Raw genomic sequence first — 15,920 nt, 5'->3', positions numbered from 1 at the left:
GAGCTATGCAATACACTAGCAAAAAATGAAGGCATGATAGTTGGCGGTGGAGTTATACAGGGGCTTGGTTAACTTTTTCTTGTTTGCCAGTCTCCCAACCTCACAAGGTGGAAGTATAACCTGAATGTCGAAGAATTACTAAATTCCTGTGTCCCTTAATGGATGATTAAAAAAACGACTTTTTGGTTTAATTTAATAGTCTCAAATTTTCCAATGTCAATGAAATCAAAAGGTAACTGCACACATTTATTGTTTCATGGTGCCTCTCATTCAGGCACAACCCCAGAGTGCTTTGAGAAATATATGTACAGTGGAGCAATAAACTGACTAAGCCATAGGGAAGACATTAATGACAATAATTCTGCAAGTCTCCTGTTAGCTATCCAATGTGTTCCATGAATACTGTTGCCACGGAGGTGGTGTTAGCTCAAAGCTAGTTGTACTATACTGATATTTTGCTCTCAGCTTCAATCTAACCTGCTAAACAGTCCTGTTCTAGATCAAATTGACACAAACCTCTCTTGACAGCAGCTGACAATCCACTGAGTCATAACTGTTCGGAATGTCTGCAGATCTACAAGGATGCCTTGATCATCAGGGTCGAACAGCTTACGGAGGACCTGAAGACGTTTTCCATCACGGCTTGCGTCTGTGACACTCTTTAAGTAGTCAATTATCTGGATCACCGACACCTTTCCTATAAACACAATCAATCACAAATGTGAACATTTCTTCTTGAAATCCCCTCTGAGTGATCAATGTAGATTGCAGGGATTTCAACTTACATTATACATTGTTTCAACTTACATTCACTTACATTGTGAGATGTGTTTGTTGTCTACAGAGTGAAGGTAAACGCAAGTGATTTAATTGTTTAATCAGCTGATGCACGTGAAATCATCTTTAGTGGAAAATGCATGGTCTGCATCCCTTTAGAAATAATTAATCTTTTGAGGGTATCTCACCAAAAATGATATTTTGTTGCACAGGATGCCCAAGATCTGACTTATACAGGGGTGTGGCCTGACCTAGTAGGAAGATGGATGCTTAATCCCTGAGCTCCTAGTAATTAAGACAAATTGAACAAGGTGCTGTAGATCACAAGTCTTACAAGGCCCACCTAAACCCCATCCTGATAGACAAAACAATATGAAAAACATGTACTCCTCTAGGGAGAGGACTTTAACATGTGTAGGTGGCCATACAAAATTACATCAAAAGATAATAATTGATAATTTAATGATAATAGTTAAAAATTGATAACATTAAGTACAGTATACATTTCATGTATTTACAGACAAAAAATAACAAATATACATAATTAATCCTGTTACACTGTATACTTCCTCCGTCCAACTGTATAACAACACCCTACAGTGGACAGAAGGCAGCAATCCAACGCGTTTCGAGATCTTAGATAAATTCTCTTCATCAGGGGTATAGATAATTTGCATCAAACAGAAAACAGGAAATCTAAAAAACTAAATAACATAACATTTAATATCTATATCAATACGAACAAATAAATAATGATATATAAAGGAGGAATTACAAAAGAAAAGAGAGGGGAAGGTCAAGAAAAACAAACAAAAAAAAACACCTTTTCGACAAAAGGCACCACTCACCACTATAGTAGCCAAAGTCAGTGCACTGGGCGGTATGAGGGATGCGGAATAGCGAAAAAGAAAAAACCTCTATCCAATCACTGGGAAATTGATTGTGAACCGATCGGATCAGTAAATGTAGCCTGAATGGCCATTATGACAAGGAACTCACAAAGGTAGCATGCCAGGAGATTTGTCAGATTAGCATCACAAATGTGGATGATGATAATCTGACCATGACGGAGAGACTAGCATTAAAATGTTTGGCCAACAACATATCCATCACTATCAAACCATCTGACAAAGGTGGCAACATAGTAGTTATGGATAATATTTTCTATGTAGAAATGTGCAACAAAATCTTGAGCAATAAGGATTGGTATAAGAAAATTTCAGGGGAATCAGTTACAAAATTCTATCAGGAGTTTTATAATCTTGTGGATGGTGCACGGTCCTCGAATGTAATTACTAGAAATGAATGGGAATTTATACAAACTAAAAACCCTCGTATTCCAACTTTTTATTGCCTTCCCAAATTACACAAGAGCTTACATAATCCATCTGGTCGTCCCATAATTTCGGGAAATGGGTCGATCGCGGCCAAATTGAGTGAATGGGTTGATGGACATCTTCGTCGTTACACAGCCAAGTTGCCCAGTTATATTCAAGACACTTTACAACTTTTACAAAGTATTGATGGGATTTGCATTCCACCAACTGCCACCTTGGTGGCAGTGGATGTGGAAGCTCTTTATAGTTCCATCCCCCATAATAAAGGCATGGCTTGCTTTAGGAACATTTTATCTAGAGACCTGGAATTAGATCCATCTACCAGGAATTTAATTTTGGATGCTCTTGATTTTATCCTCCACCACAATCACTTTGTCTTTACAGGTTCCCACTTCCTCCAGGTACAGGGCGTTGCTATGGGGACTTTGTGTGCCCCTTCGTTCGCCAATCTGTACCTGGGGGAGTGGGAACAGGCCATTAATAACGATGTGGATTTCAATCCACTCATGATGAATGTATCCATGTGGGCACGCTATATTGACGATATATTACTAGTGTGGAATGGTCCCATGGAACTATTGCAGTCATTCCTGAGTGGATTGAATCAGAATCAGTTCAATCTCAACTTTCCTATGACCTTTGACCGGCATAACATTACATTCCTGGACGTAACTATCCACAAAGATGAAAATGGATACCTGAGCAGTAGTCTCTACAGAAAACCCACGGCGGGTAATTCTATTTTGCATGCATCAAGTTTCCATCCATCGGCACTGATTAACTCCATACCATATGGCCAATATCTTCGAATTAGAAGGAACTGCTCAGATGATCGCGTCTTCAAGAAAGAGGCATATTCTCTGAGAATACGGCTCCTTGAGCGGGTGTCATGGTTATGCAGTGATCTTCCTGTTTGCTTACCTCCCCTCATGCGTTCAGGCTAAGAGGCCAGCCACTTCCACCTGGTGGTTTTTATAACCTCTCCTCTAAGCATGGCTCCACCCCAGGCCCTATCAGGGAACCTTATATTAACCTGTGCACTGCAAGCCAACAGTGCCGATCAACCATTGTGTATTCCTTTGTGTGTTTAGCTTCCTGTTACCTGCCGTGTGCTCTTCTGTTGTTCCGTTACCGACTTTGGTGTGTCTTTGACTATCCCTGTTTGCCTGTGATCCTGACCTTTTGGCGTGTCCCTGACTATTCCTGTCTGCTTGTGGCCCAGACCTTGGCTTTGTCCCTCACCATCCCTATCCTCCAGTTGCCTACTGTGGGTGTGAGCTGGGGGACCCTGGGGGTCGCGACCTGGAGCCAGTTGCAGCCAAGTCCATCCTCACCACTCGAGGCTCTGGTGAACACCTGCTGGCTCTTAGACGCCGCGCCCCAGGGAATCTTACACTCTAACCCCGGTGGGACATGTCTCCCGTCCGCAGCAGTCAGCCGTAGGGTCCACAACCTTGCGGTGCACTCCTGATCCCTACGGTGTGCATATGTCACCTCTCCTCAAGGTGACTTGACAGCAGGGTTACTCAAACACCTGCCTTAAGAAGGCCTTTAGAAGAGCCTGCGGTAGAACTAGAAAGGATTTACTGTATAATCCTTCCTCGAAAAATAGGAAGGTGAATCCAATTTCTATCTTTACAACTTATTCTAACCATTCGCATAAAGTTCAGGCCATAGTGCGCAAGTTCTGGCATGTCCTCACGATGGACCCCATTGTTGGTCCATTTGTTTCTAAAACTCCTTCATTCACCTTTAGGAAAGCCAGATCTTTGCGTGATCGGTTAATATCCAGTGAATTTAAGGGTGAGAATCGCAAAGATCAATGTAAATGCTTTGGTACGTTTACATGTGGTGGCTGCGGCTACTGCCGCTTTATGAACACCACCACGAATCTGATACTTCCCAATGGTGAGCGATATAGACCTCGCCATTATGCCAACTGTAGAACGCCAGGTGTTACCTCCTTCTGTGTAGTTGTAACTGCTTTTACGTAGGGAAAACTATCCAGGAGTTTTGGAAGAGGGCTTATCGCCATTTGATTTCTCTACAATCTTGTACTCCCACCCTCCCCTTGTACTCCCACCCTCCCCTTGGGGAGACATGTTACCGCTGTTCACGCTGGAGTATGTCCCAAAGTCATCTTTGTTATTCTGGACCGTGTCCATTTTGAAATGCGGGGTGGTGACCCCAATCGTACGCTGCTCCAGCGTGAACAGCGTTGGATATTTCGGTTGAAGGCCACCTTCCCTCCTGGCCTGAATGGCACTCTATCATTTAGACCATTCTAAGCCCTTGTACACACGGTCGGAGAATCCGTCGGAATGTGTCCTATCGGACCGTTTTGTCGGATAATCCGACTGTGTGTGGTATGCATCGGACTGTTTCCATCGGAATATCCGTCGAACCAAATTTTCCAACTTGCTGGAAATATTTTACGACAAACTGGTCCGATCGGACATACTCCGATCATGTGTAGAGAATTCCGATCGGACCAAGTGCCACGCATGCTCAGATCAAATTCCTACATCAAAGCTATTGGCTACTAGCCTGAACATAGTCCCATCGTAACAAAATTACGTCATCACGTTCTGAACGATCGGATTTTCCGACAACTTTGTCCGACCTTGTGTATGCAACAGTTTCGGACAAGATCCGTCGGACAAAATCTGACGGATTTGGTTGTCGGAATCTCCGACCGTGTGTACAAGGGCTTGGAGGGCTTCTCTTCGGGAGGTAGTGAATGGGAGCCTTCAAATGAGCAAAATTTCTCTTTTTGTCTCCCCTTTTTTTTTGTTGTTTGTTGTTTTATTTTTGTTTTTTTGTGTTTGTTTTTCCTCTACTCCTGGCTGCTGGTTGTGCCTAATGGATTTGTTTTTGTTTACTGATTTTGCCTTTGACGCTGTCCTCACTTGGCGCACGGGAGGCAGCCGTCCTGTTTAGGATCAGTTGCCTCCTATTTTCATTCGGCCACGTGATCTGGGTGACCGGGTCACGTGCCCACGTGTGTGTGCGCCGCGGGGCGGCAATTGCTTAATATATGCTGCTGCTGCCCACCCGTCGCCAGGTATGGCGATGCCAGGGCTCCAGTCAGCGGCCACCTACCACGATGTTGGTAGGCGTGTCATCTAGCACCGCCGTCCTGAGGGACAACCCACCTGCCTGCGCGCTGGACCAAGTGACGACGCGCATATTTCCATGATGACGGCGGGCTTGCATGCCGCGCCATATGTATCATTACAACCACGGCGGGCCTGTGCGCCGGATCTAGTGATGCCGTGCACGTTACTATAATGACGGCTGGCCTGATCTTCGTTTCGCGCCGTGACTTTTGGTACCGCCCCTTTATTCCTTTCATTGGTTGTTCCCGTCACATGGGACTATTCTCCAGACCCGCCCTACCTCAATTACTGGCTTTATTTAGTCCGGGCTCAGTCTCTGAAGGTTCAGGACGTGAGCCTGGCGTAATCATTTGAAATAGATGCTGTAAGTTATCTTATATCTTTTATGAATGTGTTCATAGAATTATATCCGGATGTATGTGAAACTGACCCACTTATATATTTACTCCTGGGTCAATATGCTCTATATATCCAGTAATATATCTAACGTCAGCATACATATGTCCCTTTTTTAGGGCTTGGATGTTTTGTATACCCAATCAGCTGGTGTGTGATGTGTATATGTTTTGGGTCGCTGATCCACTGATATAGGAATTCGGGCCTCCCTCATGCAGTTGGTGAATACAGGAGACCAGGTATTGTTGGAGGTTTGGCTTTATTCCTTTTCATGGTTTGACTAAGCCTTATGTCTGATATACACTTACCCCATTATTGCCTGGTCCGATATATATATATATATATATATATATATATACTCTTTGCTTTAAAGGTGGATTTAGCATCTGCTAATCTTTCCCCGGATGTGTCATTATTTTTAATTCCATGACCATCTTTCATCTTTCACTGTAGATTTATTGTATATCATTGTAAATCCTTGGTATACCACAATAAATATTTATTTGTAATATACTAAACTATTTCCCCTCTCCTTCTACATCGATTTGTTCATCCTATGGGGTTACATTAATTGATCCGATCGGTCCACAATCCATTTCCCAGTGATTGGATAGAGGTTTTTTCTTTTTCGCTATTCCGCATCCCTCATACCGCCCAGTGCACTGACTCTGGCTACTATAGTGATGAGTTGTGCCTTTTGTGAAAAGGTGTTTTTTTGTGGGGTTTTTTTCTTGACCTTCCCCTCTCTTTTCTTTTGTAATTCCTCCTTTATTTATATATCATTATTTATTTGTTCCTATTGATATAGATATTAAATGTTATGTGATTTCATTTTTTAGATTTCCTGTTTTCTGTTTGATGCAAATTATCTATACCCCTGATGAAGAGAATTTATCTAAGATCTCGAAACGCATTGGGTTGCTGCCTTCTGTCTACTGTAGGGTGTTGTTATACAGTTGGACGGAGGAAGTATACAGTGTAACAGGATTAATTATGTATATTTGTTATTTTTTGTCTGTAAATACATGAAATGTATACTGTACTTAATGTTATCAATTTTTAACTATTATCATTAAATTATCAATTATCTTTTGATGTAATTTTGTATATTTTGTATGGCCAGCTACCCATGATAAAGTCCTCTCCCTAGAGGGGGAGAGGACCATCTCAGCAGATATCAAAGACACCTTATCCACCGCCATTTTGGAGCTCAGGCTCGATATCCGTGAACTCAGTGACAGAGTCCTCACAGTTGAAAGAGTGACTGAACGCCATGATGCGACTATTCACAAAGCTGCAAATCGCATGACTCCCACACATTACAAATGAAAGATATGCAACGCCACCTGGAAGACCTCGACAACAGAGGTCAGCGCCATAATCTCAGAGTCAGAGGCCATCGAGGGAGAACATATAACCCCCACTGTGACTAGAATCTTCAATGGTCTGTTTAATGGACCACCTCATCCGCCCATTGACATGGAAAGGATCCACCGGGCCTTACGTCCCAAGGGAAGGGAGACGGATCCCCTGAGGGACATCATTTGCTGCATAATAGACTTCAAGCTGGCCTCAAATACTCTATGAGGGGAGAGCACTTAAAATCTTTCAGGACAACACCGGCGTGATCTGAAGCCCTTGCTGGATGCCCTTCGTGCGATAGGTATTCAATATAAATGGGAATTCCCGTTTTGCCTTTCTGCCTCCACCCAGGGCCACACGGCTCTCCTGAGAGTACCAGAGGATCTCCCACACTTCTGCGGATCCATAGGCATACCTCTGGTAGATGTACCTAACTGGTATGCGGAGTTTCGCCGCTCAGTGACAAGCAAAGCACCGCCCATATGTCTTGTGGAGTGTCCTAAAACTACATATCCCACAACACCATGTGGTTTGTAACTGCCCCCAGCCTAGCAGAAGTTCTGCACAGTGTGACTTCTGCCTACAAGAACGTCCGACGAACGCTGCTACTGTTACCCGGACATCTGTACAGTGTCACTTCCGCACACAAGCTCCCTGACACTAGGGAAACGCCTCAAGAATGTCAGACGAATGCTGCGATTCTTACTCGGACATCTGTACAGTGTCCCTTCCGCATACAAGCTCCCGGACACTAGGGAAACGCCTGAAGAACGTCCGGCGAACACTGTGACTGTTACCCGGACAACGTCTCACACAGATCGTCGCACTCAATGCTGACTTCCACAGCATCTCACACAGTCTCCTCTTCCACCCCACCTCTGGCTGCAATGGCTCGTGTACTTCCTGAGGAGCCTACACAGACTACCCCCCTCTGTCTACATGCCCCACCCAGGCACTCTCTGTTGGGAACTGCTGCTGTACCTACCTGAAGGATAATGCAGAGTGCACCAACTGCCCTGTAACTTTACCCAATCACACTTGCTGGCATATTAGACTACATGGCGAGGTATGAGGTATATTTCGCACTCACTCTACAGTAAATCTTCTACAAGTATAGTAATACTCAGACTTTCTAGTTGGAAATCTGTCACTGAATGCATGGTCAGCTTGCTGACCGATTTACTTGTTTATTTACAGGTTACTCCGGTTAAAGTGTTCAATCCCTCTTTTGAGGTTTTTGTGATGTTTTTAAGCCCTATAAAAGACCTCTGTTTAAATACGTCACATGTTCTTTTTTTTTTTTTTTTTTTTTTATAAATATTTTTTATTGAAAGGATAAGACATTACATTGGATATCTCAAAACAATCGGTACAAACAAGACATATTTTGTACATATGAGACCTACAACAAACCAGTCTTGAGACCTAAGTGCAAGTTCTCTCATAGGAAGAGATATCTATCCTCTCAAGGTTTATCAGTATATAAAAACTGTTTACTATTCCTTCAGAATAATGCATTGTAAAACAAAAAAACACAGAAAGATTTTAGAATAATGGTTGCATAAATTTAAATGATTTTCCTGGCTTCAATCCAAGGTGACCACTGCGAATACAATCTATAAGATTTCCCTTCTATTGAGGCAAGAATCTGTTCATATTTAAAAGTTTCATCTATTTTTTTAGTAAGCTCACTAACATTAGGAGAGGTAGGATTTTTCCAGCTTCTAGCAATTAGAAGCCTAGCTGTGGAAAGAATTTGAACCGTTATCATTCTTAGAGATGGGGGGAATTGATCAATATTCAGATTCAAAATTGCTAATTCTGGTGTAGCTGGTCTGATAAAGCCTGTGATATTGGAGATTAGTGAGAATACACCCCTCCAAAAACTTCTTAGATGGGGGCATTCCCATTTCATATGTATCAGTGTTCCAATCTTCCCGCAACCTCGCCAACAATCATGCAAAGCACCCTTTGTGAACTTTGCCGTAATGTAGGGGGTGTAATACCATCTAAGCAAAATTTTCTGCGTAGTCTCCCAGTGAGAGATGGACCTAACGAAGCGACAGTTACTTCGCATCGCCATCTTCCACTGGTCTGCTGAAAAGGATGAAGCAAGATCCCTCTCCCACTTCTGGACGGGAGACATCCTGCTGAAACGGCCTTTCTCTTGTATCAAGTTATAGAAAAGGGAAATCCCCCCTTTGAAGGTCGTCTCGTCAGACCAGAAAGACCATGCCTGATGTGGTATTTTAATAGAGGAACCCCTATGTTGGTTTAGAAAGGAGGCAATTCGTAAATAGGTGAACGAAGCTGATGGTGGCAATGAATATTTACGTACCAGGGTTTCAAAAGGGATTAACCAGTCTTTTTCCCACAGGTCCGATACCCGTGAGATTCCCCTTTGCTCCCAGATTGCTAAATCTAAATCTTCTAAAACAGAGCATAAAGAGGAGATGGGAGCATGTATCTCCGTTAGGTTCTGATGGTCAGCAACGCTTTGGATAAAATTGTTCCATGTGTTAAGTACCAAGGTGATAATGGGATGATCTGATTTAAATGTCGAACCGGCAAAGGAGGAGGCCAACAATGCAGCGTATAGGGAGTTGGGGCCGAGCCATGATTGCTCTATCGCCACCCATTGTTTCCCTATCTGATGCTGAAACCAAAACTTCAGTTGGTCTAGCAGACATGCCATATAGTAATCTTTTAAAATTGGAAGCCCCATGCCGCCCATCTCCCTTCTCCTGCAGAGAATAGTCTTGGGGCATCTCGGCCTCCTCCCCTGCCAGACAAAGGAGGAAAGTTGAGCCTGAGCTGACGAGAGGAACGACAAGGGGATCTTTATAGGTAGGGCGCTAAACAAGTATAGTAGTTTTGGAAGAATTAGCATTTTGTATGCTGCCAATCTGCCCATCCAAGTGAGATGATATTTCCCAAGTCTATCCAGTTCCTGATGGAGGGAGGACAGGAGTGGTATAAAATTCGCTCTAAATAAACCAGAACTAGGAGACATAATTTTTATCCCCAGATATTGAATTGGTTGGTTTGTCCACGGATACGGAAAACGTGTAGCCAACAGTAGTCGGGTTTTTTCTTTAACGTTAATCGCAAGGAGATTAGATTTGGATGCATTTATTTTATAGTATGAAATTTTATTAAATTGTTCTAAGATATCATGAACTGCTGGCAGTGAAGTGATTGGACGGGATAGGGACAAAATGACATCGTCCGCAAATAATGTGATGGAATGTGATTGCTTTAACATAGGGACACCTGAGATGCATGGATGTGTACGAATCGTCTCAGCTAAGGGTTCCATTAAAAGTGCAAATATCAGGGGTGACAACGGGCACCCCTGTCGAGTCCCGTTAGTGATATTAAAACTATCAGAGAACATGCCTTCTGTATAAACCATAGCTGAAGGGGAAGTATAAAGGGCTGTGATGGCTGATTTGATATTTCCCTCCATACCAAATTTGTCTAATACTCGACCCAGGTATCCCCAATGGACCCTATCAAAGGCCTTCTCTGCGTCTAGAGTTAGAAACAGAGAAGGATCCCCCGAGACCTCCACTGCATGAATCAAATTCACTATTCTCCTAGTTGCATCTGGTGCCTGGCGGCCCTGAATAAATCCCACCTGGTCATTTTTAATTAACGTTGGTAAAATTTTTGACAATCTATTGGCTATGATTTTTGCATAAATCTTAGCGTCGACGTTTAATAAGGAGATGGGCCTAAAGTTCTGAGGGGCATCTGGGGACTTTCCTGGTTTGGGTAGGGTTATGACCGTGGCGGCCAGCATTTCTTGGGGGAACGATGAGTTTGACGAAGCTTTCTCAAAAGTGTGAAGTAAATGTTGACCTAAAATGGGGTAGAAGTTACGGTAATACTCAGACGAAAACCCATCTGGACCTGGAGATTTATTTAATGGCTGTGCTAAAATCGTTTTTTGAAGTTCGGTTAGCGTTATGGGTTCGTTTAGCACCTTCAATTGGTCTTGATCAAGTGTAGGGAGTGTTATTTTATTTAGAAAACTATCAATCGTTTCTGCAGTTGGCTGAGGGACAGACTCATCATCCTTCAAGTTATATAAAGCACTGTAGCAATCCCTAAAAGCGTTGGCTATATCTTTTGGGTTGGCCACTCTAGCTCCACTGGTCGGGTGGTGGATGAAGGGAATTTTCTGTTTAACGATTTTTTCATTCGTTTGCCTAGCTAAAAGTTTCCCAGCCCTATTTCCTTGGTGATAGAAGCGAGCTTTCCATTTTTTTAATGTATAATCATGGTTGGAAATCAGAAGTAGTCTAAGTTCATGTCTGAGGCCATCTAACTGTGACAGATAGATAGATTCCAGTTTTTCAATTTGGGCGAGAAGGCAGTCAATTTTGTGGGTTTTCTGTTTTTTGGCAATGCTACCTAGCTTAATGAGGACCCCTCGCATAAAGGCCTTGTGTGTGTTCCATATTATAAAGGGATCTGAAACAGACCCAGCGTTGCGGGCAAAAAACTCTCGAAGCTCGGAATTAAGCTCTTGAGAAAATTTAGGGTGTGAGAACAAAGATGCATCATTTCTCCATCTATTTGCTCTAGTCTCAACCTGTCTCCCCTCCACCATCACAGATATTGGAGCGTGATCTGACCATGAAATATTATGAATGAAAGACATGCTAATTTTTTGTAAAATAAATTTGTCAACTAAAAACAGATCGATTCTGGAGTATGAATTATGTACACTAGAAAAGTAGGAATAGTCACGTTCTGTGGAATGTTGGCAGCGCCACACGTCAAACAAACCTTCCGAAGCCATAAAATGCGCAAGGGTGACCCTAACTCTGGGTTTGTGGGGACGAAACGAGACGTCCAAAGTTTGGTTTGGTATGGTGTTGAAGTCACCGCAGAATAGAAGGAAACCCCTGCGCATAACTGCCACTTTTTTTTTTCACTTTGTTAAGGAAGGACAATTGTTTAGCATTTGGAACATACACATTCACTATGGTATAGACCGTACCATTAATCTCCCCTATTAAAATAATATACCTGCCCGCATTATCCATTTTGACCTGTAGACATTTAAATTGTAGTGTATCTCTAAGCAAGATTGCCACACCTCTATGCTTTTTCTGGGCATTCGAAAAAAAGGTAGTTGGGAAATGCCTTTTACTCAGCTGTGGATGTTTAGCGTCCACAAGTGGGTTTCTTGTAGACCTAAAATGTCACTATGTAATTTCGTAGCTTCTCTCCAGAGCATGTTCCTCTTGTGAGGGCTGTTTAGGCCTCTTACATTAAATGAAGTTACCTTGAAACCCATGTTGTGGCGGATGAAAACCCTGAAGCAGAACCAGTTGTACAGTAGGAACTATTACACCACTATAGGATCACAATGGTTAGTAAAGTAATGAAAATGAAAGAAACAACCAAAAAAGTAAAAATAATTAATCAAAAAAAAAAAGGGAAAAAGAAAAAAAAAAAGATCACTCACAGATCAGTGACTGCAACATAGGGCCAAGAAAATATCTACTACCCAGTGGGAGAAACCTTAATTTGTAACAAACCAGACCCTGTACTCAGGAGACGTAAGTGCTATAAGTTGAAGTTATTGTAAGTGAACCTTAAAAGTTTTGAAAACACAAAAACAGTAAAAAAAAAGGTGATTCAATCGAATCAGTAGGGAAAACAACCCTTAAACAATAGAGGGCAAAATAGAGCTTTTCAATAGACCGCCTTGTACCGGAGCTCTATGGGCGATGATTAGTATGTAGACCTGAGCGGTCAGTCTGAAAGTCGCCTTGGCCAGGCAGGAGATCCCATCCGGGGCGAAGGGGTGCCTGAGCGAGAGCTGTCATCTGCATCCAAGACACGCCAGTCGCGTAAAAGTCGAATTCCTTCCTCCACAGACTTGATAGCGAATGTTGCACCGTCCCTGGAAACGAGGAGTTTCGCTGGATAGGCCCATTTATATGGAATGCGATGATTTCTCAGTGGCTTCGTTATAGTCGCTATATTTCTGCATCTTTGCATCGTAAAGGCTGAAAAATCTGGAAAAAAGGATAGGCCCAGAGCAGAGGGAGGTATATCATCAGGGTTACGAACGCAAATGAGGAACTTCTCTTTCGTTTGAAAAAAGTGGATCCGTGCGATCGTATCTCTCGGTAAATGTTCCGGTATGTGTTTAGGCTTAGGGAGCCTATGGATCCTGTCTATCGTACGGTCCGTCAATGACGCTTCTGGTAATGCTTCCTGCAGGATTTTTTGAAAATAAGAAAGGTGATCTGGTGTTTTGACCGATTCTGGGATGCCTCTAATTTTGATATTGTTTCTCCTCGAGCGATCCTCGAGGTCGGCCATTTTTTCCTTCATCGAAAGCAGGTCATCCTCTCTATCGTTGTGGGCATCAATCACTTTATTGATAGTTCCCGCGAATTCTCCCATCTTACGTTCAACATGAGACACTCTAGTATCTACTGCCTTCACTTCTTCTTTAAAGTGTTTGGTAAGAGATAAAATGTCTGCGTGTAGCGTACTGCGAAGAGATACTAACATATCTTTGAGTGTGGTATCGATAACCGGTTGATTATTTGTGGGGAATTCCAAGATGGAGTCCTGCAATTCTCTTGTGTCATTTAGTGAAGCATTGCACAGTCCTTCCTCCTCCTCCCCCTGTACGTGTGGCTGCTTAGCTTTAATAGGGCTAGATGTGGAAGAGGCTGTTGGGGAGTGCTGTTTACCTCTCAGTGAAAGATCATCCTGGCGTTGTGAAAGGTTAGGCATCTGAGGTCCCTCAGTAGCGCGTCTGCCTCTCTCCCTACTCTCCGGCCTTCCGGCGCCATCTTGGGCCTGCACATCGCGGGGCTGACGGTTGAAATCCATCATGCGGCTAAGTCTTTTAGCCTCCTTCCTTCACCTGGACATGATCTGTGTCTCTGCCCGACCTCGGGGGAGCCGAAACCGCTGTAAAAAAACGCTCAGGAACGCTGTATATAGCTCCGGTATTCAGGCGGCGGACGGAGCTCTCTCACACTGCGGCCATACTCCTCGGCTGCCGGCCACGCCCCCAATACCTCACATGTTCTGAGGCCAACACTTAATCCATGAGAGGGCACCCACTTTTACAAATCCCGGATTTAGCCGGGTTAGTCTTTGATGGCGATTTGGATGCCTTCAGGTGTGGGGCCTGGGTGGTGGTTTCAGAACTCCCAATGTTTCTATATGATGGTTCTTACATACTGTTTTTGTACTGATGCGTTTACGCACCCAAATCCCACCACCCAGCCTCCCGCTTCTTTGAGAGTTCCCCTTGCCCTATTATATATCCCCCAGAAAATACGTTCTCTAAAACCTCCTCCCCTTTATCACCTGAAGGCCCTGTGGTGGCGGACTATATCATTCTTTCCTTTACCTATAGTCCTCCCTCACTGCTTGGTGATTGTCAACCCCCACACAGTTGTAAGTCACGATGCTGTCAAACCCCTCAGGATGCACACATCGTGCCCGCACTGTACTTTACCGATACTGTACAGTTTAGAGATAGGGGAGCAAGTCACCCCCAAACCTCATCGGTTTAACCCCAGTTACCTTAATATTGCACTAAAGCCTGTCATACACCAAACAGGCCCACATTCTGATCGCCTAGGTCATCCCTCTCCCTTCACTTGTGCTTATGACAGATGCTCACTGCCTGACCCACATAAGCCCCTACAGACACTCAAACTCTGCTCAATCAATATACAAGGGCTTAACATTCCAGAGAAAAGGTCTAAACTGTTCTATTTCCTACAACGATCGAAAATACATGTAGCACTTATGCAGGAAATGCACTTCAGGACGGCTAGCATCCCTAAACTGTATAATCACCAATTCCCACAGGTGTACCATGCTTCTAACACCGAGCCTAAATCCAAAGGAGTCTCAATCTTAATTTCTAAACAATGCCCCCTGCAGGTGACGGAAGTCCAAAAAGACTCCCAAGGGAGATTCCTATTCATCAAAGGTACTCTGCACCACAGGCCTGTCACAATAGCTAACATTTACGCCCCAAACTCGCAACAAGTTGCCTTTTTTAGAGACACCTTCCAACAACTTTTCAGCTTCCAATCGGGTACCCTGATAGTAGGAGGTGAATCCCTCCCTTGACACATCCAATGGTACATCATCCCTAACCTACAGAGCCCTACGAGCTATTAACCACTTTCAGACCGGAACCAATTTGCTGGTCAAAGACCAGACCACTTTTTGCGATTCGGCACTGCGTCGCTTTAACTGACAATTGCGCGGTCGTGCGACGTGGCTCCCAAACAAAATTGACGTCCTTTTTTTCCCACAAATAGAGCTTTCTTTTGGTGGTATTTGATCACCCCTGCGGTTTTTATTTTTTGCGCTATAAACAAAAATAGAGCGACAATTTTGAAAAAAACGCATTATTTTTTACTTTTTGTTATAATAAATATCCCCCAAAAATATATAAAAAAACATTTTTTTCCCTCAATTTAGGCCGATACGTATTCTTCTACATATTTTTGGTAAAAAAAATCGCAATAAGCGATTATTGATTGGTTTGCGCAAAAGTTATAGCGTTTACAAAATAGGGATAGTTTTATAGCATTTTTATTAATAATTTTTTATTATTTTTTTTTTTACTAGTAATGGCGGCGATCTGCGATTTTTATTGTGACTGCGACATTGTCGGGGACCCATCGGACATTTTTGACACATTTTTGGGACCATTGTCATTTATACAGTAATCACTGCTATATAAATGCAGTGATTCCTGTGTAAATGACACTGGCAGTGAAAGGGTTAACCAGTGGGTGGCAGTGTAGGGGTTAAGTGTTCCTAGGGGTGTGTTACTAACTGTGGGGGGGTTGGGCTTTCATTTAGTGTACACTGATCTCTGCTCCAATCACATGGAGCAGAGATCAGCGTCACTAGT

The 15,920-nt window shown here is 43.2% G+C and overlaps 1 long non-coding RNA gene across 1 annotated transcript in view; it reads right to left on the bottom strand.

The window, feature by feature from the left end:
• The window catches only part of LOC143933187 (uncharacterized), a 229,103-nt gene that overhangs the window by 106,490 nt on the left and 106,693 nt on the right, over positions 1-15,920 (bottom strand). Inside the window, exon 2 of the long non-coding RNA XR_013263032.1 lies at positions 517-697. This is a non-coding gene — a long non-coding RNA (uncharacterized LOC143933187). The remainder of the gene's footprint in view (positions 1-516; positions 698-15,920) is intronic.

Source organism: Lithobates pipiens, unplaced genomic scaffold, assembly GCF_037356315.1.
Source record: "Lithobates pipiens isolate NorthernLeopardFrog02 unplaced genomic scaffold, aLitPip1_a1.2 Scaffold_27, whole genome shotgun sequence".
Taxonomy (NCBI): Eukaryota; Metazoa; Chordata; class Amphibia; order Anura; family Ranidae; genus Lithobates; species Lithobates pipiens.
The sequence above is the reverse complement of the archived record's forward strand: the minus strand, read 5'-3'. Positions and strand labels throughout refer to the sequence as shown.